This window comes from Equus asinus, chromosome 17, assembly GCF_041296235.1.
Source record: "Equus asinus isolate D_3611 breed Donkey chromosome 17, EquAss-T2T_v2, whole genome shotgun sequence".
NCBI lineage: Eukaryota > Metazoa > Chordata > Mammalia > Perissodactyla > Equidae > Equus > Equus asinus.
Window position 1 is genome coordinate 6,365,268 of NC_091806.1, and position 20,085 is coordinate 6,385,352.

General features: G+C 37.3%; 1 protein-coding gene across 17 annotated transcripts in view; it reads right to left on the reverse strand.

Annotated features, from left to right (window-relative positions):
• Positions 1-20,085, reverse strand: part of LRRC4C (leucine rich repeat containing 4C) — a 1,166,212-nt gene that overhangs the window by 90,265 nt on the left and 1,055,862 nt on the right. For 7 of the 17 annotated variants that reach the window (XM_070487551.1, XM_070487546.1, XM_070487545.1 and 4 more), the window contains one exon: positions 13,125-13,205. The exons of the other annotated variants lie outside the window; for them this stretch is intronic. The gene's annotated coding sequence lies outside the window, so the exon portion shown is untranslated. The remainder of the gene's footprint in view (positions 1-13,124; positions 13,206-20,085) is intronic. 17 annotated transcript variants of the gene reach the window in all.

Here is a 20,085-nt window from a genome sequence, read left to right on the forward strand (position 1 = left end):
GTGTCAGATAAAAATGGCATGGGACAGAAGCTAAGAACTCATACTCTTCCTTCATTCTTCCCCTCCTAGCTAATGTTGACTCCTTTAAGCCTTAGCTTAAGCTAAGCTTTTTTGGGAAATAGTCCAAGAAACTATTGCACCCCAAATTCAGTTAGGAGAACTTTACAGAAATCAGTTCTTTCATATTCGCACTGTATCTACCACACTACAATAGAATTACCTCTCTGGGTCCCGTGCTTCAAAAGACTTGGAGCTACTTCCTATAGAGAGCATGCTTTAACCCGTTTTGTCTCTCCATCACCTAGGAACAACGTGACATAAAATAAGCACTGAATGAATTAATAAATTATTCTGAATGGAAGCCATCAACAACACAAGAAGACTCATGATATCCATTCATTTCCTTTCACTGATTTTACTTTCACAGCTTCGTAAAGCTGAAGGATCCCCAAAGGTTATTCATCTCCTATCCTCTGCTATCAGGCAGAAACACCCATACAATGTCAGATAGATGGCAGTCGATCCCATCCTCTTAAAATAAAATGGAGTTACTACAATAACCCGTAAGAATCTGTGTATACGTCACTATTGTTGACTAGGATTTAAAGTAATTGTAAAATACAAAGAGACTCATAAAAGCCATTGTGGAAATGAATCCTTATAAGCTGCTTATAGAAAGAAATAAATTATCCAGTTGAAGTTACCTGAAACAATGGTTTACATACATTACTCCTAGAGAAACAGACATGAACTATTTGAATAGCTAAAACCTTTGTCATTAACTAGCCTGAACTCCACTGAAAAAAAAGAAAAGTAGAAGATAAGGATGAGTATGGCTTTTTGGAGACTTTAGGATTAACTAATTAAGCTGACTGGTGCCAACATAAAATTTTAAAAGATTAAAGAAAAAACATATAACAAGTTAAGCTACAGGAAGATGAAATTTTCTATAAAAAAGAAGCTTCCAACACAGTAGCTTCTACTGTTCTCTCTTTGTTTCATCTTTTTCAAGAGCTTCTAGCCATCCATATGTGAGAAGATGGATGGTAACATCTAAAAGTGTGATATCTGAGCAAAGCTACATAACTAGTGGAGGATATAGATGTTCAAATTGGTTGTATGAATACTTCTTCATCCTCCATCTCTGGTCTCTGGAGGATTGCCTTCTATGTAAGAAATCCTGAACAGAAGTTGATCCTTATTGATATTTTTCTTTAGATTTAGAGTCAAAATACTACACCTATAAATGATTGTTTACAATAGACATGTCATTAGCCCTATGCAATGCAACTTTGCCTGAAATATAATTCTCCCCCAAACTACGTGATCTAGAAATTATTAGTCCAGTTTTTAAAAAGAGTAACATGAGGCTCAGAGAAGTTCAGTGACTTGCCAGAAATGAAACAATTAGTAATGGGAATGTTGGCTTGGGTATTTAATCTCAAATCCAGAACTCATTCCATTATAACTCAGACTATCCTGTCATCAACAATTTTAGGCTAGATCAATATTAGGCTAATAAATTCAATCTTGGATCTTTCTTTTGGCCTGTTACACAGAAAAAACTCTATGTATTTCCTATGAGGAATTTTCAACAATGCCTCAACACGACCACAATGACACATTAAACACCATTCGATCGTGGGAGGTGGTTACTGCTTTAGAAAATGACATGGATTGTTGCCAATAATATTTCCCTAGCATAGAGTCAGCTCCAAGCCTATATCTTCTCCTATGCCCAATGGGATCAAAAGTCATTTACATCTTTCATATAACAGTAATAATCCTGCTTATGCTTGAAAATGGTTTAAAGCCAGTCATAAACTATTTCTCCTTAGTTCTTGGTCCTATTCCATAGGCTCTATATAGAACATCTATATAGTGAAGCAGTCTTGTATGTTGCACAGAGCACTGGGTCTAAGAAATCTGGGTTCTAGTTTGGTATCAGCCCTAATAAGCAAAATGATCTTGGGAAAAAGTCATACTTCAGTTTTTAAAGATGTAACATGAGGGGCTAGCCTAAATTCCAGGACTAAAATGTAGTTTATTTCATGTATGTATGTATGTGTGTGTGTGTGTGTGTGTGTGTATTTATATACATACATATGTAAATATATATAACCATATTTTATATATATATATATATATTTACTGCACATTTTGCATTTGAATAGTTATTTAAATGCCTGTTAGCTCAGCAGGTATTTATTTAGGACTAGGGAAATAACAGTTCTCTGATTTTACAGTGTTTTATCTCAGGATTCTGGAGGATCTTACATCATTCATTAATTAAGTCTCACGTCCCCCCTCCTGAAAGGTGAGACCTCAAAGCCTGTTATTCTCTGTCAAAGCCCATATGGTGCCATAACATGATATTAACTTTGGAACACAGTGCACTGAGAACCTAGCAACTTGCATGAAGAGTATTCTCTCTGAAAATAAGCTAGGCAGAGGCACACTGCACAAATGAACTGAAGGAAGAAGCTAGAATGGAGAGGTATATAATGTTTATGGTGGGAATCTCTGGCAGATGAACTTGGTTTTAAAATTGAGTATTATTTACATAAATGGTAAATTAATAATCTTTCCTTATCCCCCTCCTCCCATTGGATTATCAGACCCCATAAAACTTATCCCATATTTATCTCTCTCAATTCACGTAAGGAGGTGATGCTCCTGTGAAGATGATGATTGTGATGATGACAGTTTTCAGCCTGCCTACATTTCCATTCTCTCTTCTGCCAAACATAGCTTCTCTGCAAAATTAGGATTGAGTCAATGAGTTTACTGCTGACATCATCCCTCCCCGTCCCCCCCAAACACTTATGTATGTACCTGGTTCAAAAAGTCATAGACCTGAAGCACAGCTTTGTTTGTTTTCTAGAAAGAGAGGAGGGAGAAGGAAGAGAGAGATGTAAAGTCTTAAGTTGATAGAGCGTTTGCAACTTCTCATTTGGATGCAGGATCATTCCCTTGCATTCTTGAGTCAATTATTCCTTGTTGAGAGCAGGTTAGGTTAACTGAAGAAACAATGGGTGCTAAAAAGAGAAAGAAAGAGTACAAAACTACCAGGAAAGAAAAGAATAAGTACCACAGAACATCCCAGATTTCTAATCATGGTTATCTGAAAAATAAGAAACCTGAAGTAGAACATGGATTTTTAATTGAAAAAAAAAAGTTTAAAGATACACTACAATAGGGAAAAAGAACTACCCCTCAGGGTAGACCTGCTGTCTGAAAGGTAAAGAGCATGATGAATCATAAGTTACTCCATATAATCCAGATAGCAATCTGCATGATAGGTTGATGACTGCTCTTTCACAAAAGAGAAAACTGAGGCTGAAAGAAGCAGTAGGTAGTAAGAAGAGGAAGGAAGATTCAAATCCTGTCTATCTCACTGATCATCCTTTTCTCATCTCCTCAATCATCTCTTCTAAGCAGAGTCCTATTAGCCACTCTTAACTAAGCAATATCAGAAAGGCTATGATATTCACCCAGCAACCTCCAAGTGTGAAGCTTTGCCTCTTCCAGGGGGGCACACTCTAAGTGAATTTTCATCCTCATATTTGACCATGTTCTGTGGCTTCCAGACAAATTGGCAAGTCTGAATGGACTATAGTTTGGACTTTATTCCAAAGAAGCTACAACATGCATTATGACTTGCAGCCTTTTTTTGAGAATCTTACTTCAAAGTGAAGCAAATCCCACTCAAGGGGAGGGGAGAAAACAGGTAATAAACTTTCTCTACTTCCACGCTAAAAGCTATGCTATACAAATAATCCTACATTCATCTGGTTTACAGAAAGTAGAATAAATGCAACACAACGACTAGCAGTAATATTTTCCTAAAGCGTTCTAGCATGAGTTATAAGCAACTACTCACAATGATCCTTTGCTTGTGTGATGATGATCACAAATCATCCTTTCAAATGTATGACTCTTGTCTGTACTGGAGAGGTTTATGTTTGAGAATCACAGCCTTTTCCTTTGGTCCAGTTTTCCCTTCTCCCATTTTGTAAATATGATAACATATTGATAAAGGATGAAGTAAGTCCCACTGTCAGTGTTTCCCTTGGCATTCTGGGAAATGATCTGTTTAGGGTGGCTGCACAAACCTCTTTGCTGAGCAAAGCTCATTTTAGCTGAAGACCAAGAAATGCATATACAGCAAGGACACTACTGTTTGCTAACAATGCTAGGCTATCATGCCAGATCAAGATGCACTGGGAAAAAAAGACGGCAATATTAAGGCACAACAGAAGTTTCAATTCTTTCAAAAAAGGAAGGGAAAATAGCCAGGTGGGAGCTCAGGAAGTGATAATCCATTGACTTAGGAAATTTTCAAAGCAAATTTAATCTTTTTTTCTACCTCTTCAAGGAATAATTGTCTTCTTTATCTACTCCCTCTCCAAGAAGACCTTTCCTCTGTATCTACTGCACTATTCCATTTAACCCCCCCATTTTAAAGATATATTTAAACTTTTCATTTTAATCTATAGTTAATATTAACCCATCTCACATATTTGCCAGTATATAAAACTATTTAAAAACATATAAAAAATGAAAGATGGAAAAAAGAAAACTGTCATATTTTGCCTCCAATGTATTTTCCTTAGGAACTTAGAAACATTTTCCTAGGTTTAGGGGAGTCAAAATCAGATGCTCATTGATTTTTTTAAGATTTTTTTTATGCCCTTGGGCGCATAAAATATCAATGATGGGAAGGAAAGAGAAATTCAGCAAGCATATCAATGTGGAGATGTGTATGAGGATGTTTTGAAGTTCATAGATCAATAGAATTTAAAATCATTCTTCCATGTTAAAGAGAAACATTTTCCACTCACACAAAAAGAGACAACACAGTGGTAGCACTTAATCACCAAGTCACTGGCTTAATTTTCTGAGCTTTCTCTTCAATTACTGCTGCCTAGGAACTTGAAAATTGCTTTCTTATCCTACCAATTTAGGACATAAGGATTATGTGTGTGTGCGTGTGTTTACCTAGAAGGGAGAGGAAGAAAACTGGCAGAGGATGAGAAAGATTTGATGACCAAGTGGCTGTGAGCTGTAGTCAGGTACTGAACACTGACTGGGACTCCAAGACTCCGCTGGGGTGATTCTGTGGGTGGTGATCTATTTAACAGGGATTAGACAAATAGAAGGAGAAATAATTTTTGTGACAGGAAGGAACATATTGAATTTGTTTTAGGCAGAATGAATTTGACATGTCTATGGAACTTCTACCTACAGATTGCCAAAAGTTAAGATGGAAATAGGATTCTGGGGTAAGAAAAAGTGATAGCAATTACTGCTAATCATTTGGATGTCTTCAGCATGTAGGTGTAGATGAAGACAAGAGCATGAATAAAAAATAGATACTTGGAAAGAAATGCTCTTTTAAGTTTCCTTTATTTAGTTTTTCTTCATCTCTATTAGTTTAACTATAGACAAATATGTACATAATAATCAACCATACCTCATCTAGGACAATGGATGCCTCCTTACTTTAAAAGAATGTATTGCACATTGTTCACACCATTTTATTATAGTTATTTGCCTTCATGTTTGTTGCCCTCTCATACTGTAAAACTGGTGATAGTGGCTGGCACAGGGTAGAGATCCAGTAAATATTTGTTTAAATAATGAATAAAGGAATGAATGAGTAAATGAGAGAAAGCAGGATATAGAAACTGGACCAGAATCTCAACTCCTATGAAGTCATATCTTCAGGGCTACCATTCAACTTCTGATTTATGGTAACTTCCCAGGACAAAAATAACCAAAAAAATAGTCAATTTATGATAATAAAAATTACATTTAAATTATATATGCATATTTAAATGTATTAAATATTTATTATGTACTACATAAATCAAGCACTTTATCTAAATGATCTCATTTAATTACCATTATCATCCTATTAGAAAGAAATTATACCTATTTTAGACACATATATTAGAAATAGACATATATAGACCATTGAACAGAGGATTTTTAAGACACTGAAACTATCCGATACGATGCCATCAATAATGATGAGATCCATTTGTCAAACCTGTAGGATATATAACACACGCACAACACGCACAAAATAAATAAAAATAAATACTGCTCAACAGCAGTCTTTGAGGGACTCAAAAGACAATCCTAACTTCGTTTAACCAAAGTTTATCATTTCCTCAGCTAAAATTATTGATCATCTACGAATGCGAGGGACTATGCTATTTACCTTGTACACTCTCATTTAATCTTCAGAACAAACTTGGAGAGTAAGTACGAATATTATTTCAAATTTATAAGTAACTAAATTAAGACTTAGAGAACTTGAACTCCCAAGGTCAAGCAGTGGAGCCAGCACTGAACCGCAGATCCTCTGACTCCAAAGATTGAGCTCTTGGTTACACAGGTTCACCGACCTACTAAGAGAAGACTCTTTTGCACAAGATCAGCCTTGACCCTATTGACATTCTGGTCTGGTTAACACTTGGGGCTGCCCTACACACTGTGGGATGTTTACCACATCTCTAGCCTCTACCCACAAGATGCCAGTAGCACCCCTCCTCCCAGTCACAACAAAAATGTCCCCAAATTTTGCCAAATGTCCCTTGGGTGGGGAGGAAAATCTGCTCCTGAGAACCACTGCACGAGACAGCAGATTCTTCCTTTGGATACCTCTGGATAAAAACTTAACATATCCTTACTGCTTAATCTCTATTTTCAAACGTTCTTCCAACTATAGCACTCTTGTTAAAATAGACCTTTTTATGGCAAGTGAAAATACACAGTTTACGCTAAAGTTTCCTTTGGTTATATTTTGGTTTAGTGGATTATCCTCACATTTAGAAACTATCCAAACACCTTGCAGCGTGACGAGAGTTGGCTAACTTTAAATAGTCAGACAGATACTTTCTGGTCATGTGTCACTGGGCAATTTACTTAACACCCCTCTGAGCCCTTTGTTAAAGTGGTGATAATAACAGTCCCTGCCTCTCATAAATATGCAGATTAAATGCGAAGATCCTTGTAAAACACTTCGCCTAGTACTTGGAGATAATAATGAATGTCCAATTAATATTTATGATTATATTATTCTATCACTACTATTATTTGTGGAATTTTCACAGTTTGCCTTTCTAGTTTATCTTCAAAATCTCATGAGGCATCATACTTCCTCTCCGGAAGTACTGAAAATATTTACTTAGAGGCCACGACATATGTCTAAATGCCAAAGCAAATCCATTATATGGATATAACCTAAAGTCAATGGAAGTTGAAAATAAAGGCCCAGGGAGCAAATGTTGAGCAGAAACACTTGACAGTGGAAGCCCAAATACTTAAGTCTATGGATGAGGCACATTATAGTTATAAATAAGACATAAATAGAGCAAATGTTTTCACTATAAGAAAAACTATAAAAAAACGGTACAGATTTTTATTCTACCATTCCTTACAAATCAACATCACAATAATTTTCCAGCTCTTTACCAATTATTTTTAAGTAAAAGCGTTTTTACGGACACATATGTACCAAACACATACACACAAAATATCTAGACATTCTAGCAACACGTGATCTTCAACCCAACTCCATAGACCTGTTCATGCTCTCAAGCCCAAACATACTTGCATGGCCTTACTTATTTACGTTTTTCACTCTTATTTTTCCACAAGGTATAGATCTATCCAGCTGCAAATGTTTTGTTGTTTGTATGGTCAATGCCAGAAAACAGTCTCCATATTTGACCATGCCCATCATAAATGCTGAGACATTTATAAAGAACAAGCATCCAACAAAGAGAGAGGTGCTGAGGTGCACAGCTTCCTTCTGCCCTTTATGGCTTACAGAGGGAAGGAAAATTCTCTTCATTCTGTGAAACAACAGCTGCCACAAGGCCACTGGTCCAAAGAAAGAAGTTCTAAGACCCAGATTTAGTTTCTAAACACATTTTGACCTCTATTTAAGAAAACAAAGCAGACAGCATACAACACAAGAGAATACAAGGAATTTTGAAATCTCAAGTCAGTTACTCCAGATGAAAAAGAAACTTTCTAAAGAGAGCAGTAACTGCTGGCTTAACGTGATACAGGCCCTATCAAATTATAATATTGCCCTAAATACTCTCCTGTAATCATTGTTTTCCTCATATGGCTGCATAGCTCTCAGGGAAGGAGATAACTTTAAAAATTTAATCTTTATTTTCCCCAGAACTCGTGATTCATGAGTAGCACTTCTCAGTATCTGTTCATTCGTTCTTTCACGGGCATGGAGAAGGCTATAGTTCCCAGCACCCTCCCCCCACGGCCCTCATAGTTCGGTGGGGCCAGAGGACTTCTGACCAATGGATTGTAAATAGAATATAAGTGTGTCCCTTTTGGGGGGAGGCAGAGAAAATCCCCTGAGGCAGCTCCGGTTCTCTTTTCTATGATAGCAATCTGGAAGACACATGCTAAGAAGGCAAATCTAGAAGACAGAAGCAAATCTTTAGGACTGGCCCCTATCACATCACCTGAGAGGGAGCTGTCCTGGAGAAAAGCAAGGCCCATAGTAAACTTAGCATGAACAACAATAGGCTTTCATTGTGCTCCTCCACTGAGATTTCAGGGTTGACCTGTTATCACAGAGAGTTTAGACAATCCTGACAGTTTCTAGCATGCAGTAAGTGTGTAATATGTAGCTCTTTAGAGAACAAATGGGAAGAGCTGAGAACATCACTTATTAGTAACACATAAGTCTAGATATGGATTATAAAGGAAGAAATACAGTTGACTTGATTCATTTAAAAAATCAATTTCTGCATATTAAACACATACAGAATGTATATCAACCTGCAAAACAGTTCAGGGATAACCTAGCATGATTCCGTATTGCTGACTCAGGAAGAGACAGGTCATTTTCATGTAAAAGATAATTTCCAGCATACAGCAAGCCATATACGTTAGGTTCAAAGTGAATGAAGAGAATTCTGGTAGGAAGGGAGTGGAACTGTAACTTTTACTCAATTCTCATCCCTTTTCTGCCTTTTATCTAAATGGCTTATCTTCACATAGTTCAAGCTACTTTGTGAAAAAGGAAGATGGCACTTTCACGGCAGCCATCACCATTATCGCTCCTTCCAGCCTGGTAGCAGAGAGTTAGAGAGCCAGTCTCACCTCAGCACTGCTGGTGAGCACTAGCACTTCTCTGATCTCTGATTATAACCTCCCTCACTTTATTTGTCCACTGGTAAAGTGGACCCAACGATGTCTCTAACCCAGGGTCATGGCAAGGACCAAGTGGCACGATGTATATAAAGAATCTAGCAGAGTGTGTGCTCTGTGCTGGCACCCAGTAAATGTTGGTTTCATTTCCTCATTGCCTTTCTCTTATCGTTATATCCTCCTCTTTTACCTTCCTTCCTACTTCCTTTCAATGTCTTCTTTGTTTGTTTAAAGTGAAAAACAAAGGGGGCCATCATGCTAGATAATCGTCAAAACACTTCTCAGTAGGAAATATCTATGCCCTTGAAGTTTAGTCATTACCTGGAATTTGGAATTGACAGTGTGCTACAAGAATCAAAATAATCATATTTCATCCCACCAAAGTCAGAGCAGGAGGAGAGGAGGGAAGTTAACGAATAAGGAATGACGGAACAGATGACAATGGACGCAAAGTGACCCGTGAACAGCCACAGCTGAATGGAGTTTTAAAAAAAAATTAGAATCTCGTGAGTCACTCTTGTCTATCGTTTACTGGATTTTAATATATTCAGATAAATTTAAAACACATTTAGCACAGGTGGTACGTTGCTTTCCTTAGTGGCACACAAAATGATCCGAAGTTTACAGAGCGGCACCAGCTCCACGTTGTTCATCTGTGCCCTTAAGAGAACACTGCCCAAGGCGGGAGGGGTTGGGCGGTGGGGTGTGCAGAATAAAGGAGATAGAATGGCGTTTTCAAATACACTCTTGTGCCTTTAAGAAGTCTCAGCCAACACAGTCAATATCCAGTAAGAACAAACACTTCACATGCTCAACCCTCATGTTGGCACTGCTCTACCCACTGTTTCTTGATATGCTCCTGACTACTTTTGAATTTTGAATTTATTTCACCTCCTGACTATGACTCCAAACTTGCCCTTGGATTTGACAATGGCTAAAGTTGTTTGGTTATCCTCACTTCCCTGCACTTGATCCTCAGCCTGCATAGACGATAGCAATCCCAGGTAGTACCCCAGCCCCGTCTTCCCCAGGCATTGGCCAGCCAGGGAAATTTGCAATCAGACAAGGGCTGCAGAATCAATTTTTTCTTTTTCAAATTGTTAAGCACCAGCATCAAAGAAAAATATAAAAGCCTTCTCCTTTATGATCAACTAACACTCCAAAGTAACCATGATGGCAAAAATTCATTTAAAAAGGAATTTAATTCACGGAAGTTAGAGAAAGGAACAGCCTTATCAAATCTGAGTGTGGAAGTTGTAAAGAAGGAGCACCTAATGAGTAAATGACTTAGTACAGAAATACCTTTTTAAGATGATTTGGAATCATTTCTTTCTCTCTCCTCCCTGATTCATGCACCTTCTGAAATGCTATGTTCCAGAGGCTAAGGGGAGGTGTTTATATAAAAGGTGATCTTTCTCCTGCAGATTCCAAGGAACGAGGCCCAGTGGGAAAAAACAAAGTTTGAGAGAAGCAGTAGCTAAAATGTCACCCTGATATGGCCTCCTTTACCTCCAGCAAGCCCACAGAAGCTCCAGGCTTTAGCCCGAATTCCAAGGAATGATATTTCAATCTCAGCACTGCGTTCATTGAATTACACTAACCTATGTCTTTTTGCTTTTGCTGTCCACTGATCTCCTACAATATGACAAAGACTATGCCTCAAGCTGTCTTCTGGCCTCCATGTGCAAATGACCATATTCCAAATTCTTGCCCCTTCATGAAGTCTTCCTAACACCCTTCCCAACGAAACTGATTTCTATTTCTTTCAGATCTTTAACATGTTATTTCCACATGTAGCATTTTTTTCAAGCTCAAACTGCCTTGTATTTGGTTAGTATGTCTTTATCCTCAAAGGCAAACTGAGATATGTGCCTCCCAGTGTGGAGTCCACTACTTTGCAAACTAGTACTTAGGAAATATGTTGACTTGAACTTAAAACAGAAAAAAGAGGGGGCCATCTCACATGGTTTCTTCATGTTCATATTTATATTAGGGAAGCGAGTGATTCAAGTCAGTGTAAATATGCAACATGCGAAGGAAAAGGGGAGAGTTAAGACAATCAATCACATATCTAAAATTCTTAAGGTAAGAGTCAAAGACCTATGTTAGTCAAGACCTAGAAAAGGAACATGAAACAACTCGACTACCTTCACAATGTGTCGGTTCCCTAGATCTTGTTTATTCTTAATTTGGCAGTATATAAACCCAGACCTTGCCACTATCTTTCAGCCAGAAACCCCAGCCAACAGAAGCAGAATACTTTCTTAACTCTTAATAATAAAACCAGAAAGGGCAGAAAGCTCCTTTATTCTGTGGCAAGGGGGAACAGTGCCCAGGCTGGATGGTATTCCCTTGATACATGAATCCCAGTTTGTAAATAAATTGATTCTTTTCCCAGTAAGACAGTTAGTTGACTTTTGGTTACACTTCTTAATCCGATGGCATAGGACTTTGATACTCACAGTGTTGGAGCCTAGCAGCATCAGCATTATTGGAAAGCTTTTTAAAAATGCAGACTCTCAGAATTCACCCCAGACCCACTGAATCAGAATTTGCGTTTTACCAATATCCCCAAGCAACTCAAATGCACATAACATTTTAAGAAGCATGGGCATCAGATATTCTAGCAGCAATATTTCATTTGCATCCTGGTAGTCCCTTTGCTCTAAGCCATGATTTTATTGGAAAAGTAAAGTATTTGCTTCTCACACCCTCTCCTCCTCTATCCCTTGCTGTTTTCTATACTCTTATCCATTTGTTTTAATATGCAGTATGAAAAGAAGAAAGATTCCTATTATGCTTTAGATTGTACACATTTCCCTCATATACATTATCTCAGTTGATCCTTTTGATATCCCTGTAAACATCATCAAACATCACATAGGTAATAAATGTCTGAGAATCTGCATGCCCCATGGTGTAAAGATGCTTCCTCTTGGAACCAAGAAACTCTCCAGCCTCAGAACTATTATAAACTATACTTTAAAAATAAATTAAATTCACATATTTAACAGAGAAAGATGGATATTTAATACACCTGGCAGACAGAATTTGAAATACTAGAAAGAATTGCAACTGATGTGTTTAGGGGAAACAGACAAAAAAAGAGGATATTAAGTTCCATGCTCCTCATATACCAGCATCCCCTGCTCCCCCCAAACTCCATAGAACCAAGGACTTGAAACCCCAAGTCCTTACTCTTGAATCTTCTGTCCATATCATTCCCATAACCCAGCTTATCCCACACAGAGACACTAAACATGCACAGTCTTGATGAAAGCTTTTATAGCTGCCATTACATAACAGATTTGCTGTCAGTTTGTCTAAAATGTGCCTGCTGAAGAAATGAGAGAGGAAAAAAAAAGCCAGTCCTTGCTTACAAGCAATAGCATTTTTAACTAACAAAAACCGACTTGGGCGTTGCTATCTTCTGTAGCATGACTTCCTTAGCCTCCTTATTTGTTTATGTGACCTGAAATTTGCAGCAATGAGTAAAATAACATACAGCAATAATAATAAAGAAACATATATTATAGTTCTATTAAGAAGTTGTTTGTAGTATTAGGATGTAACACAGTAAATTATCAACCATATTCAAAACCAGGGTGCATTTTCAAAATGCATAATCCAAATCTATGCCACATACTGAGGCAAGCATCTGTACACAACACAAAATATTAACTAGAACTTCAGCCTTCATCAAAATGATTGAACACTGTCATTTAGGCACAAAACTGCATCATTTTTAGAAAAGCCTCTTGATTATTGCAAAGTGGAAACCACGTTGAAAGTTAGGAGTCTCAAATTAAAAATTACATAAGTAAAATTCAGGATAAGAAGGAATTTTCAAGAGATCGTGCAGACCCATCCCTCATTTCCATTTTATAGATTTGGAAAGAGAAGCTCAAAGAGGCCACAGAACTTACCTCAAGTTCCACTGCTGTCTGTCACTGACTAGCTGAGTAACTCTGGGCGAGCCCCCTCTCTCCTAGCCTCAGTTTCTTGATCTGCAAAATGAGGTGATTGGACTAGATGATGTAAGATTCCCCAACAGCACAAAAATGCCATTATTCTGCAAGACAAGGAGCCACATCCTAGAATATCTTCCCTCCAAAAGCAACAAAGATGATGAAAAGATATTTAAATGGATTGTTGATACTGTATCTCAGGTTGAGACTTCAGAACCTCATATGTTGCTGGTGGCCACCAGAGATAAGCAAACCTGGAGAGAACCGCCCTTGGCATACTCTTTGCCTGAGAAGAGCTGCAACTGAAAATCACTCCAGAGTGATGGTAAATCTCCTCCCCCTTCCGAAGATCTGGTGACTTCCTCTGTCTGGGCTCTGCCTCAGGGATTTCTCCTCAAGGTTCACTGGAGCCCTGGGAGCTCAGCCCTTGACCTAACCCCAGACAAAGATGCATTTCCTCCTGGAAGGCTCTCTGCCTGGACAAGTCATTCAAAATCACCCTTAAAAGGGACTCTAGGCTCCAGGGAGCTGCACATTTTAGCATCTTTTAATCAGTTGTCTGGCCTTGTCTCCTCTGTAGTGAAATCTTTTTATTTTATTACAATTTTATTATGTTAATAAACAAAGAGTTGGTATGCTTAGTAAAAAAGGGAGACTCAGCCTTTGAATGGAAGACCCGTCAGGATCATTGGTCATGTTTTAACTACATTTACTTATCTTCCATTCCTCATCCTTATATAGGGCAGAATCTTTGAACTGACTTCTATCTATTTTTTAAGTGAATTTCCATTTTTTACTTTTTTTCTTTTCATTATTACTATTTTCTTTTTCTTTCTTTCTTTTTTTTTTTTTGGTGAGGAACATTGGCCCTGAGATAACATCAGTTGACAATCTCTCTCTTTTTGCTTGAGGAAGATTGTCGCTGAGCTAAGATTCGTGTCAATCCTCCTTCACTTTGCATCGGGGACGCTGCTACAGTGTGACTTGATGAGCACTGGGTAGGTCCACTCCCGGGATCCAAACCTGTGAGCCCTGGGTCACCGCCGAAGTGGAGCATGCAAATTTAACCACTAGGCCACCGGGCTGGCCCCTGTTATTATTATTTTCTAATGACAAATCAGAAAGTCAGGCAATGACTTTAGGTTTTTAAAAGGGTATTTAAATATAATGATGAGGCAGAACCCAGATATTATGTATACAAAACTGGGCACTGCCAATGTCCCTATCAATTAAGTCAATCATGAAACCAGAGTTGAGTTGATTGGGCTCATCTTTTTTTTTTTTTTTTTTTTTCTGAGGAAGATTAGCCCTGAGTGATTGGGCTCATCTTAATGACAGATACAAACGAAGCTGAAGCATTGAGTCCTATTAGCAGTAACGTATTTAAAGAAAGTTAGTATCTATGTCTAAATAATTGTACACAAAATGTGGTCAACTAGGAGGATGAGAATTCCATAAACAATGTTTAATTCAATAAATAACAATTATGTTATTATTAGCATCATTATTATTATCATCTATTATTTATAGAGTGATTATTATGTGTTGGGCACTCTCCTAAACATTTTACATGATTACATAGTTTTAACCTCACAGAAACATTGCAATGTTAATCCTATAAGAAGACGTGTGCAGATGGGACGGAACCAAACAGCAGCCTCAAAGAAGGGTTAGCTTGTTGAAAAAGGATGATCATAAATTTTTAATTGGCTGTATTAGGCAAAACCAAGAATGAAATGCAAAGGGAAATGAAGTTTGGCTCAAGTCCCATTTACAGGAACCAAGCAGGATATATTCTCTGCCTGTAGGGAGCATGTTTAGCACTAAAGGTATTCAGTAACAGGGTCCTGTGACCAGCTCTAAGGGATACTATAGAAAGGGATTCTGGCAATGGATGAAAGTACTGGAGGAGCTCTAAGGATCTGCCAACCCTGGAATTCTGGATAAAAGTAATATTGTGAACACTGAGAGTATAGCTGTAACAAATGAATGAATGAGTCTGTACACGGATGAACAATCTTAGAGAATTATACTTGTATGTGTCTCTCTTATAGCACTCATTAGATTCTCCCTTGTGTGAAATTTGTGTGTCTTTTATTTTCATTCCTATTAGATTGTAAGTTCATTGAGTCTTGACTCACTACGTACTAAATACTAACCTTGGGAAAAGTGCTCATTTTCCTTTCCTCTAATAATGGAAGCTGTCACACAGGGTTGTCATGAGGAATATATTAGATTGTATATTTAAAGGATTTAGCCCAATGCCTGGCACTAGTAAGCAACAAATAAAATTAAATAGAGCTCTTAATTTTATTATTGTTATGACTATTATTTACTACGATTATTACTGTGATTACTACTAAGCCACAGAGGAATGTCTCAGGCTTGGTACCCTTGACTTCAGAGTCTAATAAACACCAACCAATGGCCATCTTTACATTCCAATGTATCAGTCAAAGCAGCAAAATTTTACCTGTTCAGCTACCAAACTAAATAGTCTGAGGAGAGGGAAACAAGCCCAAAACACCCAAGAGTTCACCAGAGAAGTAATTCACTAACATGTTTTCAGCATGCTGCTCTCTTAAATGAAAAGAGAATATAGAGCGAAGAGAAAAAAAAAATAAAACACTGTATTGCAATTAATTAATGTCTCCAATATTCCTATGACATTAATGTCAAATGCATTTAAATGTGGCTTCTGAAATAGGAGGACCTCTTGTCCATTTCTTGTATGGTAATATAATAAGAGCAAGATGGACTTTTAAATTGTATCTGTTCAAACTGGTTTGAAAAAGGCAAATTTCCACACTGTAATTTACACCAATATTATTCAAACAATTTTAGTAGTGAGGATCTTCTTTCTAAAGAGTATCTCTTTTTTATTGTGGTAACATTCGTTTACATCATTATAGAAATTTTAGGTGTACATCATTATATTTTGATTCCTGTGTAGGTGACATCATGTTCACCACCCAAAGACTAGTTACAATCCATTACCATACACGTGTGCCTAATCACCTCTTTTGCCCTCCTCCCTTCCCAGTTCTCCTCTGGTAACCATCATGCCAATCTCTGTCTCCATGTGATTGTTGTTGTTTTCATCTTCTACTTATGAGTAAGATCATATGGTATTTGACTTTCTCCCTCTGACTTATTTCACTTAGCTTAATATCCTCAAGGTCAATCCATGTTGTTACAAATGGCCTGATCTCATCATTTTTTATGGCTTAGTAGTATTCCATTGTGTATATATACCACATCTTCTTTACTCATTTGTTAAAAAATGGGCAAAAGATCTCAACAGGGATTTCTCCAAAGAAGATATACAGATGGCCAACAGTCACATGAAAAGATATTTAACATCACTATCAGGGAAATGCAAATCAAAACTACAATGAGATATCACATCACTCCCATTAGGGCTATAATTAACAAGACCGGAAATAACAAGTGTTGGAGAGGATGTGGAGAGAAGGGAACCCTTGTACACTGCTGGCGGGAGTGCAAACTGGTGCAGCCACTATGGAAAACAGTGTGGAGTTTCCTCAAAAAATTAAGAATAGAACCATATGATCCAGCTATTCCACTGCTGGGTATTTATCCAAAGAACATGAAAACACGAATGCGTAAAGATAGATGCACCTGTATGTTCATTGCAGCATTATTCACAATAGCCAAGACTTGGAAGCAACCTAAAGAATATCGTAGACCCAACATAAGCCAAGGGAATTTAAATATCTATCATTGGCTGAGAAAATACTTCATTCTTCATGGAAGTCCTGAAGTACCTCCCTAGAGTCTGAAAAGTAGTTATAAAACCATCCTTCAAATCCAAACACCTTATATTATTGATGAGAAAACTGAGTCCCCAAAAGAGGAAGTAATTTGACCATATCTTACAGCTACTCACTGGCCAAAGTTAGAATTCATGAGTCATTTATTCATTCAGCTCATGTTTATGGAGAACCTTTAATGTGCTCATTCTGTGCTAAGGTTCTTATATATATATTATGCTTATTATTTTTTAAATTCATTCAATTTCCATTCAACAATTATTTCCTTAATATCTACTAAAAGCAGGCATTGTGTTTGGTACAGGGTGCCGCGGTAAGTATAAATAAGAGTTATCATCTGCCACAAGCATTTTAAAAGCTAGTTGGGAAGGCACCAAGTACATAAATAGTCACAGCAATTGGCAGAATTAGTGAACACCATAAGAAAACAAGAGAATTTGACAAGAATTAATTTAATAACTTCCTAGCCATATATTTAAAAAAATCCTTCTATATCTATTAACCAATCATCAAATCTGTATTTGTCATGTAGCATGTGCAAAGAACTGGGAATGTGATTAGAAAAATTCAAGAGGAGCTAGAAGTTTATAATCCATTTAAGTAGTTGAGATGCCAAAACAAGAAATTTGTTTTAAAAAGTCAGGAAAATATTCAAGTGTTAAATGTAATGCAGCAATTTACATGTTAGAGATATTCTTAAAAAGAGAAAGCTCAGTGTGGACTGACTTTAAGTATCTGAGTGGGCTTCAAGGAAGAGGGAGAATTTGACCTTAAAGTATTTATTACTATCATTTATATTATACTAGAGACATTGACATATTCCATAGCACCTGGATTTCTTAACACACACGCACTGGAATAAGTACATAAAGGTACTTTCTCTAATGAATAACTCATGAACGACTAGCACCAAGTTGCATTCTAATATCAACAGGCCCTAAGAGAGTCATTTAGCAGTTGAACAGTTCATTCTTCAGCTACTTTGTTTGTAACTTTTGTTGTGACAATGCTGATTTTTCACCTATTAGCCCATTAAGCATTTCTGAATCGACCAGATATTCATCAGTCTTGGCATATACTGAGACCTAGGGTATTCAATCCTGTCTCCTTACTTACTTCTTACCCAAGTCAAATTTCCCTCTCCTTCCTCTGAACAATGCAATGAACTATACATTTCCCTTGAAAAATCTTAGGTTTTTAAACTATTATTTACACATATTACTATATTATTTATGAGTAAATACCTGTTTTTCTCATTTATATTACAAACCAAGTACAATAAGCAGCATAGCTTCGACCTAAGTACAGTTTTTTACCAAAGAGGTACCTAATAAACAGTCCCTGTTGTAATTTGATTTCAATGGCAAGGCCCACATGTGTTACAGACATACTAGTCCATAAGTAGGTGTTGACAGCCTACAACCTGTTATTTCTGATGCTTTATTTATTTAATCCTCAACTCCAAGGAGAAAAAAGAAATAAACAAAAGGAATGAAAAGCACAACACCTAACTTTAGTAGAATACCCATATTCTACTCCCAAGTATGTCACCAATTAGCTGTACCATCTTGGATTGGGGTGTCAATGTTTCCAGTCTTCTATTTCTCTCTCTGTAACCGAATGGAATTGGCTGACATCTTGCACACGAGTCATTCTTCCAGATCTTTAAATATTACAAGAGTCAACCAGGAACACACAAAATAACAAAATTATATTTATTTTGTTTGGATTGTGTAATAGCAATATGGGGGCAGAGTGAGGGAGAGTATTCTTTAGTGCAATAGCTCCAAATTTTTTAGGTTTTGTATCATAGCTCCCAGTAAAAAATCCATTATACAGTGCAATACATCTCTCTCTCATCTCTATCTCTCTGTCTCTCTCTCATCTCTATCTCTCTGTCTCTGTCTTTCTCCCACTCTCAATACTGAAAGCAAAGTTTCACCAATCAAACCTTATAACATGTGACACAATCTAAGTTTTCTCTTCTCTACTCTTCCATCCTGTCCTATCCTATCCTATGTTATTCGATTCCATTCCATTGCAATCCACATTAAAAAAAAAAAATTCAGGGACCAGCCCCATGGCCTAGTAGTTATGTTGGATGCATTCCCCTTTGGCAGCAGGGGTTCAGTTCCTGGGCACAGACCTACACCACTCATCAGTGGCCATGCTGTGGTGGCAACCCCCACACAAAAAAGATTGGCAGAAATGTTAGCTCTGGGCAAATCTTCCTCAGCAATGAAAAAAAAATGCAGATTTGCTGAACAATCAAGTTGATTTTATCAGTCTCTCTGGTTGCATGAATTCAATCACAGTATTAATCTATTCTAAGGATTATTTTCCTCATTTGTAGACTGTGGATAATAAAACTATCTCTTTAGGGGCCGGCCCAGTGGCACAGCGGTTAAGTGCGCACATTCTGCTCTGGTGGCCTGGGGTTCACTGGTTCGGTTCCCGGGTGCAGACATAGCACCGCTTGGCACACCATGTTGTGGTGGGCGTCCCACATATAAATAGAGGAAGATGGGCATGGATGTTAGCTCGGGGCCAGTCTTCCTCAGCAAAAAAGAGGAGGATTGGCAGCAGTTAGCTCAGGGCTAATCTTCCTGAAAAACAAACAAACAAACAAAACAAAACAACACTATCTCTTTATAGGGTTCTTGTTTGTATTAAATAAAATACTGCTGTCAGCACTGTGCTCAGGGCTTAGTGTTCAATATAGACATATTGGTTTTCTAGATATTAACTATTTTTATTATTATATTACTATCTTAAGTTCTACCCTAAGTATTTGGAGAATGTTAATTTATTTTACAATTCTCATATACGTGACAAACTATTAAGTTAGGAAATTCCTAACTCTTTAATCGATTATTAGAGAAAAAGAAAAAAAGATAGTGAATACAATTGGTCCATATTTTTCCAGACATCAAATCCTCAATATTACTTTGTTTTTCATCAACTTAGCAGAGTTTTGATTTAGAATTTAATCTCCATGGTGATTAAGAGATGTCGAAAATGATAACATTGGCATTTCATTTAGACGCTTCTGTGAGGTGACATATGTGACAGATTCATTCTTCTAATTTAACTGTGATGAAAGCCATCTCACCTCCTATTAGTAG